The following is a 14,758-nucleotide window of genomic DNA, read 5'->3' on the forward strand; positions in this document are numbered from 1 at the left end:
GGCAGATGGCGATACGTGGCAGACTTTGATATCTCTGCTTGTACTTTGTGACGTAGTCTGCACTAGTACACAATGTTATTTCAGTAAGAAAACGCAAAGTTAGAACTTTCTATGTGTGAAAACGACTTATGATATAAAATGCCATTACCATGCATAAGGAGACAACAGTGATGATGTTCCTTGATTTTTATGAAAAACATGTGCCTAAGCTGATCTAAAACAAGCACAATATATTCATCTAAACCATACCTGTACCCTACAGTACTAGTTGCAGCCACTGAGAGCTAACAGTCTTTCACCCCTGGTGTGTAAAGCTGCAAAAGTGATCACATTGTCTTTTCTATAGACTTAGGCTCTGTTTGGCCTGGATTGCGTCCTTGTTTTGAAGTATGTGAACCACTGACAAGTGCACCAAATCTATCTAACTGAGTAATGAGGGTAAAAGTGGGTGCAAATCTGCTACATACTATTTAAAATGATAAAGTTTGATGGGTCAGTTTAGGGTGTACGTGAATCATGACTTTCACTTGAGGTGTAGAAGTTAGGGGATGGGTTAGGGGATAATGCACGCTGAAGAAGGTAACAGAAAGATAGTTGTAGTTAGTCCTGAGGTGCGTAGACTTTGAAGGCAATTCTCTATAGCTCTCTCAGGGTCTCTATGGCTAGACCCTACAGCTGGGTTACACTTTTGCACAGGAATGGAAATGTGAATACTTAAGTTGGTCAGTGTATTCTGGGGTGAGTTGTGCTTGTGTGAGCATTTCATTTTTAACTCTGGCTGTGTTCTTTCAGTCTTTGTAGTTGCTCTGTTTTGTCCATTCCATATGGACTTGTGAAGAACAAACAGTTCAGGAAGTGATTCTTAGAGTCTTACAATTATGCATCTAGCTAAGAAAACATACCAAGAACATTTTTCAGGTTAAATGTCACCATCTGACTGTAGAAAGCTGCTTCAAGCTCGCAAGCAACCCATGTCACAGGCAAGTTTAATCAATCCCATTTTGTCTGTTTCTGTAATCTGCAAATAAAGTAAAATGCCTTTGATTTGCAAATGCTCACTTGGCTGAATTGCTTGCCTCTTTCCCAAGGTAGAGGCTGCCAAAATCTTCCTACCCAAAACACTTGACAGTCACTGCTGGTAACACTCCCCCAAATCCCCTTCACACACTTCCCGACCTCCTTCTCTTCCTACCTGCCTACTGTCAATATTCTCCCCACTGTCTATATACCATACTATGTGGGCACATGATGGAAGAGACTGTTGAAAGATTATTTCTGAGTTTTTTTTTTCTTGTTCATTGCTCTTGTTTCATTGCAGTTTTATTTTAACTTATTTTCTTGGAGTTGAAAACATTATATGTTACAGCCAGAAAGCTATATGTTCTAAATTGTGTGAGAATTTAAAAAATAGAAGTTTTACTTAACATAAGAAAATAGGTCAAGATAGTGCCATCAGAGCGGACTGCTCTGAAGGCATTACACATGATGTGATACTAATTACAGCTTACTTTTAAAATCTTCGGCCTAGTACCTTGTGCTGCCCTACAAAGTAGCCGTAAGTAGATAAACTGTAACACATGCAATTTGTTTTAAAGATGCCTTGCTACAAAACTTAATACATTAATGTTCCATTTACAGCAGTAGCATTAGATTTTTATTTTCAGCACACAGTTGTCCAAATTATATATATATATATATATATATATATATATATATATATATATATATATATATATATCTGGAGTCTACTTTGACCCATCGAAGTTACACTTCAGCAAACCTAAGTTTTGTTAGTCTGGTTTCGTGAAAGTGTATTTCTCTGGAAATGCACTTTCGAGAAGCTACAGTTCATGGAAGAATTAAAAAAAAAACAAATACACTACACTAAATTATGCAGGGGGGAAGCCCCCCTACACTCCCCACACTCCCGCTACTAATATATACCAACTCTGAAATTGTACTACAGTGTGGAAAAGGGAAAATTCCCTTCTCCCCACTGTACCGTGATCTCTAACAACAACCTCGGTGAACTGTAGTTTCAAGAAAGTGCATTTTGGGAGAAATGTATTTTCGCGAAACTTAGTTTCTCTGAAGTGTAAATTTGATGGGTCATAGTAGACCCGTGTGTGTGTGTGTGTGTGTGTGTGTGTGTGTGTGTGTGTGTGTGTGTGTGTGTGTGTGTGTGTGTGAGTGTATGTATGTGTATATATATATATATATATATATATATATATATATATATATATATATATATATTTATATGGGTCTACTTTACATGATCAACAGCTCAAATGTTCAACTTTCATATGGCTGAGACCATATGATCGAACATTTGAAACATCGACCATGTAAAGTAAACACCAAAACACAACCCCCCCCACTAACTCTGTTTAGCAAGACCCCAGCCCCCCACGTCCCCTGCTACTTAAATATACCAACTCCAATATCGCACTACATTCGGTAACCGGAAACTTCCCATTCCACACTATATGGAGATCTCCATTCAGATCGGTCGAGCTTTTGAATGTTCAATCATATGGTCTCAGCCATATGAAAGTCGAACTTTTAAAAGTTTGATCATCTGAAGGGCACCCATATAGATATATATATATATATATATATATATATATATATATATATATTTTTTTTTTTCTTTTTTTAAAGGAATGCTCTTACTGTAGATTAGGTATAGATGCATGCAGTGAGGTAATTGTTAAAGACTTGCTAAGTAACAGTTATTTCAGGGAATGTAAAAATAGCCTAATGCTCACAGAAAATGAAATTCTTTGTGGTGTGAAAGATATAAGTACATCCAATAATAAAGCCAAAAACGTTGCCACAAACAGAAAATAAGGAACTCCATGCCCAGGCAGGACAGCAGAGCCAAAAACATTTAATACAGACCAGCACAGCAATGAAAAAATAGGCACAAGGAAGCACAATGTCACCAAAATCACAAGGTTAAGTGCTTTCACCTGGAACACCCCCAGTTCATCAGAAGAATTCAACTGCCTGAATCACTGCTATAAATACTACCATTAATCAAAAAAATCACAGCAATTAATAACAATAAACTACAACATTAACAATTTAAAGAACCCTGTACAGTCAATTCTAGAAATAAACGTACGCATTCATGCCATACATCCTTAACTTAGGTTGTAAAATTCAAACATAAATTGAACATCCTCGCATTAAAAAGCATACATACAATCATAATGCAATGTTAAAAGAACATAGATTATATCATCAAAAAATGTTTTTGAATAGTATAAGTTGTTTTAAAAATGTTATAAATTTCTAAAATATTCCCACCTACATCTACTTATAAAAAAACATATGGAGAAATGTGTTGTAGTTCATATTATCACACTCTTATAATTGTGCTGCTCTTAATTTTAATACACTGTTGATGCTAATTTGATCGTTTAAACCCGGGGTCCTTCCTGAATCTAACTTAAGTTGCCAGAAAATCAATCTGTATTCTTGCCTGGCTTCCCAGCAACCTCCCTGGGGATCAGTAGCTACCTGTTCTAATATAAATAACTTAGGTTTCATATCATTGCATACCCTAGAATGATTGTATAATGCATTAGATTCTTTAGCTTTGGTTACCTCATACATGTGTTCATACAATCTCCTCCTCCAATTCCTCTCTGTTTTCCCAATCTAAAAACTATGACAGGTGTCACATATCACTAGGTAAACCACCCCTTTAGAATTACAGTTGGAAAAACCTGTAGCTCTCACACAATATTTCCTAGATGGTATAAAAACGTCATTATTATCCAACATGTAACTACACTGGTTACATGCCCCACATTTGTAAGTCCCCCGTTTATCACCATTACTTATGTTCTTGGTCTCATTCATTTCAAATAGTTCTTTTAAATTGGTGTCTCTTCTTCTAACGAAGGTGGGTTTCTCCAGGAGATAGTTCCTTGTCTCTTCATTTACTCTTAAAATAGCCCAGTGGTTCCTCACAATGTCCTCAAACCTAAGCAGAGGTGGTAGGAAAGGTATGTATAAATGCCCCATCATGACTATCATTTACCTTATTCACCTGACCTCGTATACTCCTTCCAATTCCCAACACAGGATAATATAAAGTGCCCCGGTCCCTAATCACCTCCTTGGCTAATGTGTCGATAAATGGTTTGGGATGCCCCTTCTCCAAAAATAAATGTGTAAGAAGTTCTACCTCTTCTAAAAAAACCATCCTCTCACTGGTCATTCTTGATGCTCTAATGGGTTGTCCTTTAATAATCCCTTTCTTTTGGTAGTAGGGGTGTCCACTGTCATAATTAAGTATGAGTTGGAGAATGTGCTCTTTCTAAATAATTTAGATTGAAAGCACTGGTTGGTGTAATCTTTGTATAGTGTAACATCTAGATAGTGTATGTTTGATTGGGACAAGGTGTAAGTAAATTTTAAGAATTTATAAGAATTGTTAATGTAACAAAAACTCTTGTAGGGTTTCTTCTGAACCTTCCCAAAAGAGACAGTTGTCATCAAGGTAACGATTGTAAAAGAAAATATACTTGTTCCAATCGGTTTCAAATATGAACTTCCTCTCCCAATAATACAAGACACAGTTTGCATAAAGAGGGGCACAGATGGCTCCCATAACAACCCCCTTTTCCTGCTTATAAAATTCCCAGTTGAAATAAAGTTGTTCTTCAAGATAGTGTCCATAAATTCCAAAATCAAATTTACGTTACCTTTCAAATGTCCAACCTCCACTAACACCTCGCCAAACCAGTCTAACCCCGTGTCATGTGGAATGCTGGGAAATAATTCAACCACATTTATGGTAACCAGAAGAACTTTGCTGTTAAATTTGTCCCCAGTAATACTCTTAAGAAAATCCCATGAGTCCCTTGTAATATGTACAACTGAATGGATGAATGCTTTGAGTTGGTGATCTATAAAAATAGCAAGGGGTTCTGTAATAGAATCCATCCCCACAACAATAGATCTAAATTTAAGATTCTCCACACCTTTATGGGTTTTAGGTACATCCAAAATACTGAGGCTATAGCTACGGCAACAACCCTAGTCTGTGTGCATACATATATATCTACCAGTACTAATGCAGATGTTCTGAAGACTACTCCTACATAAAGCCTAAGCTTTATCTCAACAGCTCATAAACTCAGCAAAAAAAGAACTTTATACATGTAACATATCATACACACATCAGTTTAATCACAGTAAATCAGGCATGTATAGATACAATACCATGGTTGGGGGGGGGGGGGAGTCGATAGCAACAAAATACTTAGGATTAACATTAAACAAAGCTGGACTTGAAAGCTCATAAGACAGATATTTTGACCTCTAAACCCCCAACATATTTTAATAACTTTAGACATTATTGTTTGTAAAATAGACAGATTCCTCACTGGAACTTGTAAAGAGCTTGTGATAACATTTACTTAACATTTGTTGACCATGAATGTCCGACTCCTAGTCATCAGTTCAGCAGAGGCCCATGGTGAAATGTTCCAGATGCATGTCTTTGGAATGTGGGAGGAAACTGGAGTACCTGGAGGAAACCCACGCGAATGCAGGGAGGACATGCAGGCTCCACACAGAAGGCGCCACAGCCAAGAATCGAACTAGAGAGCCTCTTGCTGTGAGGCGACAATGTTAACCCCTGCACCACCCTAATAAACCACAAGCACATACTCCAAATAAGGAATCATCAGACTGCAAAATAATTTAGACCTTTTCTGAATGTTCAAACTTGTGACTGCCTGCCCGCCTATGTTCAAAAACTAGGTATATACCAGATGAGTTTAAAAGGACTAAGGAAGCAATAATGCCCAAACTGGAAGGGAGCTATAACAAAAGACTGGACATTCCATTAACACTGAAGGACCTGACAATTTAGGCAGAGGGACACCTTTCCCCTGGAAGGTTCTTTATTTGCCTGTTACACCTCCTCTGGATGGCATTATTGAACTTAGAAAATGTTATTTTTTATTAGTGCATATCATTTTTCATGTTTTTAATTTCAAACCTCCTCTGCCAGATGTGTGAAAGTTTGTGGAGGATCCATAATTGCTGGTGAAAGTGGTTTAAATTATATAAATCTAGCCAGGGACAACAATATCTTGGATATCATATTAATAAATCTGGGATCATTTTGCTCTCCATTCATGGCTATACCCTCTGTAATTGACACAGATGACATAACCATCGTTAGCTAAATAGTTAAATGAAACTGTTCATAAATAAGTCATTCGTTTTAAACTATGCTAGTAGAAACTGTTACAATAAATGACATGCCTATGAAAACAGTGAATCAAATAGGGATGCCAGGATACTGTTAATAAGTCCTATGATATTACTAACTTCTTCATTAATAAGTAAGTACTGTAAGACACAAATATCCATTTAAATGAAACTAAAATCTGCTTTGGTGGAATCATAAATTTAGTAAAGTATACATCAGAAACAATAGCACTTAGCTTGGTAATACCCTATCTGTCAGAACAAATGTAGATTTAATAAAATAGAGAATCTACTTCCTATTCTTACCAAGTCTTTGTGATTTTAACTATGAACTCCAAAAAACAGAAAAACCCACTGATATCCACCACGGCAGGTAAAACAAAATAAAATAGATATGTGAAAACTTCCCTATGGGAATAGTTTGTGGCTCAAGTGATTTCAGAAGATATTTATAAATTTGTTGTGGTGGATTCTCCATTTATACCTAAAATGAAGGGAATACCAAAAATTCATAAGGATCCCCTTAATCCACCCTTTAGGCCTATTGTATCTGGTCAGGGGTGGGTTACCGAACTATTATTCATATGGGTAGAAAAAAAATTAAAGCAAGCTCTGGTGTATGCCCCAGCTGTAGTGAAAGATACAGCATGATTTTAGATGCATTTTATAGTTATTATGAGGTGGCTGGTAATATGGAAAGGTTATTTTTGGTCACTTTGGAAGGCTTATTTTTGGTCACTTTAGATGTGAATAGCTTGTTCACTGTGATTACTAACAATTATGGTTTGTCAGATATAAGCAATTTTTATCTATGCACAGTGTTTTTGATGAACAAACTAATGCACAAATTTAGTAAAGTATACATCAGAAAAAATAGTACTTAGCTTGGTAATGCCCTATCTGTCAGAACAAATGTAGATTTAATAAAATAGAGAAAGTACAGTTGTATACACTTACCATAAATGTAGATGTTCGAGTATATTCACTGTTGCAGTCATTACATTTGGGTAATCTGCTGGCAGGTTGCCCTCAATTGGCCTGAATTCCAGAGTCTTGGGTCCTGCATTTGTTGTTGTCTTCATTTCCATGATGTCAGGTCATTAGGGGTATAAAACCTGCAGCCAACGCCATTTTCTTTAGTTTTTCTTGCCCCCAATGTCAGGTGCCCCCAAAAAGGTAGCAATATTCTAACTATATATATATATATATATATATATATATATATATATATATATATACATGCATCAATATAAAGTTTACTTTCATCTACAAGCAAATACACCACATAGGTTGTAGAAGACAGAGAAGGAAAGATAAACTGTAGAATGACAGGGGGATGGCGGGAGGGTAACCAGGACTGCAACAGTGAATACACTCGAACATCTACATTTATGGTAAGTGTACACAAATGTACTATGTTCTTCATGTTTCACTGTTGCAGTCATTACATTTGGGTAGAATCCCAAAGCTATGGTTGGGAGGCTGGAGCTAAACAGCATTAGGTGAAGCTATAGGGCCCTGCAGCACTGCAGTGGCAAAGCCTGCCCTGGACTTAGAGTAGAGAGGCAAATGGTAATGCTTTGTAAAGGTGTGAACAGAACTCCAAGTAGCAGCCTCTAGAATGTCCTTGGTTGGTACTCCTCTGAGAAAGGCTGCTGAAGTAGCTGCAACCCTGGCGGAGTGAGACCTAATGCCCTTGGGCACAGGTTTGCCATGGTGTAAGTAGCAGAAATGGATGCAATTGCTTATCCACTTTGAAATTGTCTGCTTTGAAATAGCCTTTCCTTCTGATCCTTCAACATATGACACTAGTAATTGCTCAGTTTTTCTTAGAGCTTCAGTCCTGATCAAGTAGAATCTTAGCTGTCTGTTTACGCCCAAGGAATGCAGAAGTCTCTCCCCTTTGTTCTGCGGATTTGGATAAAACGTTGGCAGATAAATTGCTTGGTTAAGAGCCACACTGGAAACCACCTTAGGCATAAAAGTAGGATTTGTCCTCAGAGACACCCAGTCTGGGTAAAATATTATAAAAGGCTCTACAGCCATGAGGGCCTGTAGCTCTGAAACTCTTCTTGCTGAAGTAATTGCTAGCAGCAGAGCTGTCTTCCATGATAAGAAATTTATATCAGTGGTAGCAGCTGGTTCAAATGGAGGCAGGGTGAACTTTTCCAACACATAATTGAGGTCCCATGCAGGTAAGGGTGATCTTCTAGGAGGCCTTACATTTTTGGCTCCTCTAATATACTGCTTTAGTAAAGGATGAGAAAAGATTGGTGACTTTGTATTGTAATGAGCTGAAATGGCAGATGCATGGATTTTGGTTGATGAGAAAGATAGGTCTTTGTCAAGCATCTCAGTTAAGTATTGTAATATCTGAGGAATATGTGGTTCTGCTATATCAGTTCCTTGTGCTTGATTCCAAGCACAGAATCTCTTCCATTTGTCAGCATAAGATTTTCTAGTACTAGGTCTTCTGGCTTCCAAAATGACATCCATCACAGCTTTACTGAGAGGTGTCGTTTGTATGATTACAGGATTAGCCATGCTGCCAGGTTCAGAGTCTGTAGTTGATTGTGCAGGATCTGATTGTTTTGCTGGGACAGTAGTTGTGGTTTTTGAGGCAAGGTCCAAGCTGGGTATTGAGACAAGTTTCTTAGGACTGGGTACCAGTATTGGTGGGGCCAGTCTGGGGCAATTAATATCATCTTTGGCTTCTCTTGTCTGACTTTTAGGAGGACCTTGGGTAGAAGTGGCAGAGGAGGAAAGGCGTAAACTGGTAGTTTTTTTTCCAACTGAAGGATAGGGCGTCTGCTTTCCATGCTTGTCTGTGATAAGTCCTTGTGCAGAATCTTTTCAGTTGATAATTTTGAGGAGAGGCAAATAGATCTATGTCTGGGCTCCCCCATTTCTCTGTTAGCATGCTGAAGACTTGTGGATTTAGTTTCCACTTGTGAGGATCCATAAAGTTTCTGCTTAAATCGTCTGCCAGAGTGTTTTGTTTTCCTGGCAGGAATTGAGCTTGAAGATGTATTTGGTAGGTCAGAGCTGTGTCCCACAGTGCCATGGCTAATCTGCAAAGGGGGTATGAGTGTGTGCCCCCTTGCTTGTTTATATACCACATGACTATGGTGTTGTCCGTCTTTATCAGTAGTTGTCCTGGATGAAGTAAGTCCTTGAAGGCTGGTTAGGGCATTTTGAACAGCTAGCATCTCTTTCTGGTTGATATGTAGATGCATTTGATTTGGTGCCCATATGCCCTGAATGCATCTTCCTGCCATGTGGCCCCCCCAGGCATAATCAGATGCGTCTGTTGTTAAGGTTTTGCTGGCTGTGGGTAGAGTGAAGGGCCATCCCATGTTTTGGTGACAGGCCTTTGCCCACCATAGAAACTCCTGTTACAGGCAGGGAATGAGAGGAATCATTGTTTCCAGACTGTGTGAATGTTGACTCCATATACTTTTTAGGTACCATTGAAGTTTCCTCATATGCAGTCTTGCATATGGAATTAGTAGGATGTAGGATGCAGGATGCCATGAAGCCCTGAGCCTGCAGAACTTGTCTTGTAGAAGACTGGGTTTTTGTTACCATCAGTTTGAAGTAAGTAGTCATTTGCCCTTGTTTGTCTGGCGTGAGGTAAGCCATCTGGGCAGTTGTATTCAAGCTTGCACCCAGGAATGTTATCTTTTGACAGAGTACCAGTTGTGATTTCTTTTTGTTTATTGCGTACCCTAGGCATGTTAGAAGCCTTTTCACAAATGCCAGGACGTAGAAGAGCATCCTTGTTCTTTTGCTTGAATGAGACAGTCGTCCAAGTAAGGATATATTTGAATACTTCTTTGTCTGCAAAATGCAATTACTGGTGCCAGGCACTTTGTAAAGGCCCTGGACGCAGTAGATAAGCCAAAGGGCAGTGCAGAGAATTGGTAATGCATTAAGCCAGCCTTGAATCTGAGGTATCTTCTGCACGACTGTCTTATTGGGACATGCAGGTATGCCTCTTTCAGGTCTAAAATTACCAGCCAAGAATTCTTGCCCAGCATGGGCAGAAGCTTTTGCAAAGTGAGCATTTTGAATTTTTGAATGTCCAGGTATGTGTTCAAAATCGATAAATCCAGTATTAGCCACCAGGCCTTGCCCTTTCTGGGTACCAAGTACAGTCTTGAGTAAAAACCTTGTCCTTTTTCCTGTTCTGATACTCTGAATGGCCCCCATATCCATGAGGGACGTAACCTGTTTCTGTACTTCTGCCCATTGTTTTTTTGGCAGATCTGGCCAACCATTTGTCATTGGCAGAGTGTGGAAATGGAATCTGTATCCTTGTGATACGATGTTTAGTACCCACTTGTCCTGGGTTATTAACTGCCAATTTTGAGCAAAAAGTGCTAATTTTTCCCCTATGGGTGCTGACAATAGATAAGTGCTTGGTGTAGGCGGAGGGAAGTCATTGGGATTGCTTTCTGTAGGTTTGCGCTTTATCTCCTCCAGATTTGGAGGTGGATGCGCCCCATTGCTTTGACCTGTATGAGTCTTGAGCCTGGTACCTGGAACCCTTAGGGCATCTGGATTTGCCCCTTTGAGCTCTGTCTGACACAGGAAAGGACCAATTTTTTGTAGGCCAGTGTCTACTGAATCTAGGTGGCTGCACTTGTAAGAAATCTTTAACAGTTTGCATGGACTTAGCTTTGTCTTCCATTTTCTTTAAAACCTCTTCTGCCTTAATACCAAACAGAGAATCATGCTGTAAAGGTGCGTCTAGCAATTTAGCTTTAACATGATCAGGCAAATTTTGTTCCTTTAACCAGGCATGCCTCCTAATCACAGATCCAGTAACTGCGGCCCTGCAGGAGGCCTCTAAAGAATCAAAACCACATTGCAAAGTATGCTTTCCAACTTGTTCAGCTGCATGCCATAATTCCTGCAATTCCTTATTTTCTGCACATTCTGAAATCAACATCATTTTCTATTTCACCAATCCCATAACATGTTGTTGGTACTTAAGCATATGAAATTGACAGTTTAAGGCCCCGATTGCCTAGGTTGCAGATGTATAAACCTTTTTTTCCCCATCTGTCCAGTGCCCTTGAATCTCTGTTGGAGGGGGTAGGGTTTTTTGCTGTTGAGGCCTTAACTCCCTTTGGACCCTGTGAAATAGTTTCAGGATCAGCAGCAGGGTTTCTAAATAAAAATTTATGAGTGTCAGGGGACCCTGTAATATCTGTCAGGCTTACTGGGAGCCAGAGGTAAGGAGTCAGGGGTCAGGCTTGACTCCGAAAACACATCATCCACAATGTCTAAAACAGGGGGAATGGCTAAAGGCTTGTGCTGAAGGAGAAGAAGGAAATCCCTGAGCCTCTTTTTTGATTCTGAGAAGTCTTGACTCTCCTATTATAAATGCTCCCTCAAAGTATGCAAGGTTTCTCCAAATTAATAATCTTCAGGAGGAGATGCAGATGGAATAGACTCCTCAGCATCAGAATCCTCATAGGGAGGTAAAGATAATTCCTGATCAGAAGAGGAATCAGAAGAAATAGAAACCTGATCTGAAGATTCATATTCAGTGTCTTGCCTAGGCCTCTTATCTGGAGGGGGATGGGTACCCCTGATCAAAGTAATAAGGTCTTCAGCCATTTTGATCATCTGTTTTTTAGGCATAGAGGCCTGTGCACGTGGCTCAAGTGTCGTTTTTTCAGTTTTAGAAGATGTCTTTGCCTTTGGTTTTGCAGCTTTCGTCGGTTTGACATAAAAATGTTGAGGTCTGAATACACCCTCAGAAGCCGGTGCCTGCTCAGTGGCTCTGGACCCATTCGAGGGAGATACATCCATCGGTCCAATACCTTGAGTATCTTGTGGCATGCTGGACTCCACATGGGTGTCGGTAGAGGCCTGCGACTCGAAGGTAGCGGGTATCAGGGGCTGCGAAAGCACCTCACCGAGTACCGTCGAACCGGCGACTGGCTTAGGAGAAGCTTCGTCATCAGTTTTGGATCTCAACTGCCTTTCTCTGTCCTTTTCTTTGCGTTTTTGATGTACTCCGGTAGTCGGATTGCTATCCGACGACATTTCTGGGTAGTTAAATCTGTTTCCAAAATACTTAGATGCAAAAATATACCGACGCTTAATAGTGCATTGGTTAAATCTAGCACAAAACCAACAGCCAGGCACATTGTGATCAGGGCCTAGGCAAGGAATACAGTATAAATGGAAATCCTTATGAGGTATTTGCTTCCCACAAGTAATACAATTAACTTTTTCTGACATCGGTAAAAAGCAAGAAAAAAGTTTCCCCAATGGGGTACTTAGCCTTAGTGAAGACTTCGGTTCTGAAACTCAAAGTCGATTATTTCAGTAGTCGGCCGACCGGCACTTGCGAAATGCTTCTGCTTCGGGCACTGTGTGGCAAGAAAGACTAAAGAAAATGGCGTTGGCTGCATGTTTTATACCTCTGATGACCTGACGTCATGGAAGAGAAGACAGCAACCGACACAGGACCCAAAAATTTGGAATTCAGGCCGACTGAGGGCAACCTACCAACAGATTACCCAAATGTAATGACTGCAACAGTGAAACACGAAGAACATCCTACTTTCTACTCTTACCAAGTCTTTGTGATCTTAACTATGAACTCGGTTTGGTCTCAAAGACTGAAAGCAATAATGAGGTATTATTTAATTATATCAGAAAACTGAAAAGGAAAAAATGTGAATAGAATGGCATCAACAACTGCAACAACCCCCTTTTTCCCATTTTTAAATGGGGTTGGGGTGTCACATGAACAACTACCATTCCCTGACACCGTTGTTCATACTGCAGGGTGGCTAGCCCTACCAAGGACTCACTATCCATAAATAAACAAGTGATTGTGTAGGCCTACAACAGAGCAGATTTGTTTGTGAAAAAAGTTGTACATATTGCACAGTAATCAGACATTGCAGAGTGCTACAGAGAGAAGGGAAAAGATTCCTCATATACCTACATACATGATAACTGCTGCCATAAGTAAAATAAAAACCTGAAGTTCTGGGAGCAGTTAATGTGCCTGGTAGTGTCTTACACAGAATCAAGGAACACCTGACTAAAACCCTATCAGTCATGTTAGATAAAAAGTAACCTTGCAACATGTTACAGCTGTACCAGTTTGAAACAATGGAAGCTCACATTAAACTCAAAACTATTTTAGAGCCATCTGCCTGATCAGTATTAAGTGTCCTAATGATTCTTATCCAAAATGACACCAGGGACCCACATCTGTAAGATACAGAATGGTAGGCTTACCTTTTGATTCTTGTAACATTCTTTTAAAAGGTAACAGAAGCACTTGATAAAGGAGTGACAGTGCATTATGTTTAGCTTAGCATTAAAAGGCATACAACACTATTCCATAAAAGGGAATAACTGACTAAGTAAATGAATTATATACGAGTTGACATTTTATGCTATTGCTGACACTCGTGAAGCAAGAGGGTATAGCAGGTTAAGGTATGTGGATACTTAGGTGTTCCAAATGGGGTTACCAGTGGTGATCCACGGGGCTCTGTGACTTCTTTTTGTACTACTCTTCTTTGACATAAAAGTGGGTCATGAACTATGGATTACCAAGAATGCTAATAAATACAAATTGTGTACCATAGTTACTTCAATAAAGGATGTTAAACTTCCCCAAGATGGTCTACAAAAATGCATTCCTAGTATGGTAGTAAAGACTTCATTTTTAATGTAAATAAATGTATCATTATATGATTGTTCAATAAAGACATAAATTATAATTGCAAAATAAATCCTCAAGTTATAAACTGTCACATCATCATTAAATATCTAGGAACAATGGTTGGCCAGTATGTATCTATCAAAAACGAGAAAGCATATCCTGAGACCTGACTAATTTTAAAGGTCATGTCTAGTCACTTAACAGAGATCAATGTACTGCTTTCTCTCCTACTGACCCAATCCATCTTTAAATACTATGCTTTATTTTTGTTGCCTTCAAACAAGCCACATGAAAGAATGTGAAAAGGTACAATGATTCCTTACTAGAAAAATCACAGGAATTTGGAAAGCTTAAACCCTTTCAAAAAGGCTTCAGAAACTGTCATTATAATATGCTTCTTTTAAGTTACTTAGTTGTGACCACTGCCTAGTCTATAACAGAATGTCCAATCCAGTTATATTCGGACTTTCCTAGTAAAACAAAGATAAATAAATAAATAAAAATAAATATGTCTATGTCTGAATGTCTTGCTGGAGGAGCTGATACTAGGTTGGAGAACCTCATAATAAAAGCAAATATTAGCAGCAGAAAGAATGATGTATAGATGCATTATGTGGCATCTTCCAAGATTATGGAATAAGCTTTTACTTAAAATCTGGAGAAGGCAGTCATTTAACATCCTTCAAAGTAATCCTGATATAGAACAGAAATTATCATTATGGAGTATGGCAGTCAAGTTTCTTTAAAGCCAGCAAGCTAAAAGTCTGACAGTCAGACCTATGAACCATACTTACTCATATCTATGTTAGAGAG

The 14,758-nt window shown here is 39.0% G+C and overlaps 1 protein-coding gene across 1 annotated transcript in view; it reads right to left on the reverse strand.

Moving 5' to 3' along the window:
- Positions 1–14,758, reverse strand: part of CCDC80 (coiled-coil domain containing 80) — a 451,240-nt gene that overhangs the window by 354,295 nt on the left and 82,187 nt on the right. The gene's annotated exons all lie outside the window — the stretch shown is intronic.

This window comes from Protopterus annectens, chromosome 5.part0 (genome assembly GCF_019279795.1).
Source record: "Protopterus annectens isolate FY-2018-M chromosome 5.part0, PAN1.0, whole genome shotgun sequence".
Lineage (NCBI taxonomy): Eukaryota > Metazoa > Chordata > Ceratodontiformes > Protopteridae > Protopterus > Protopterus annectens.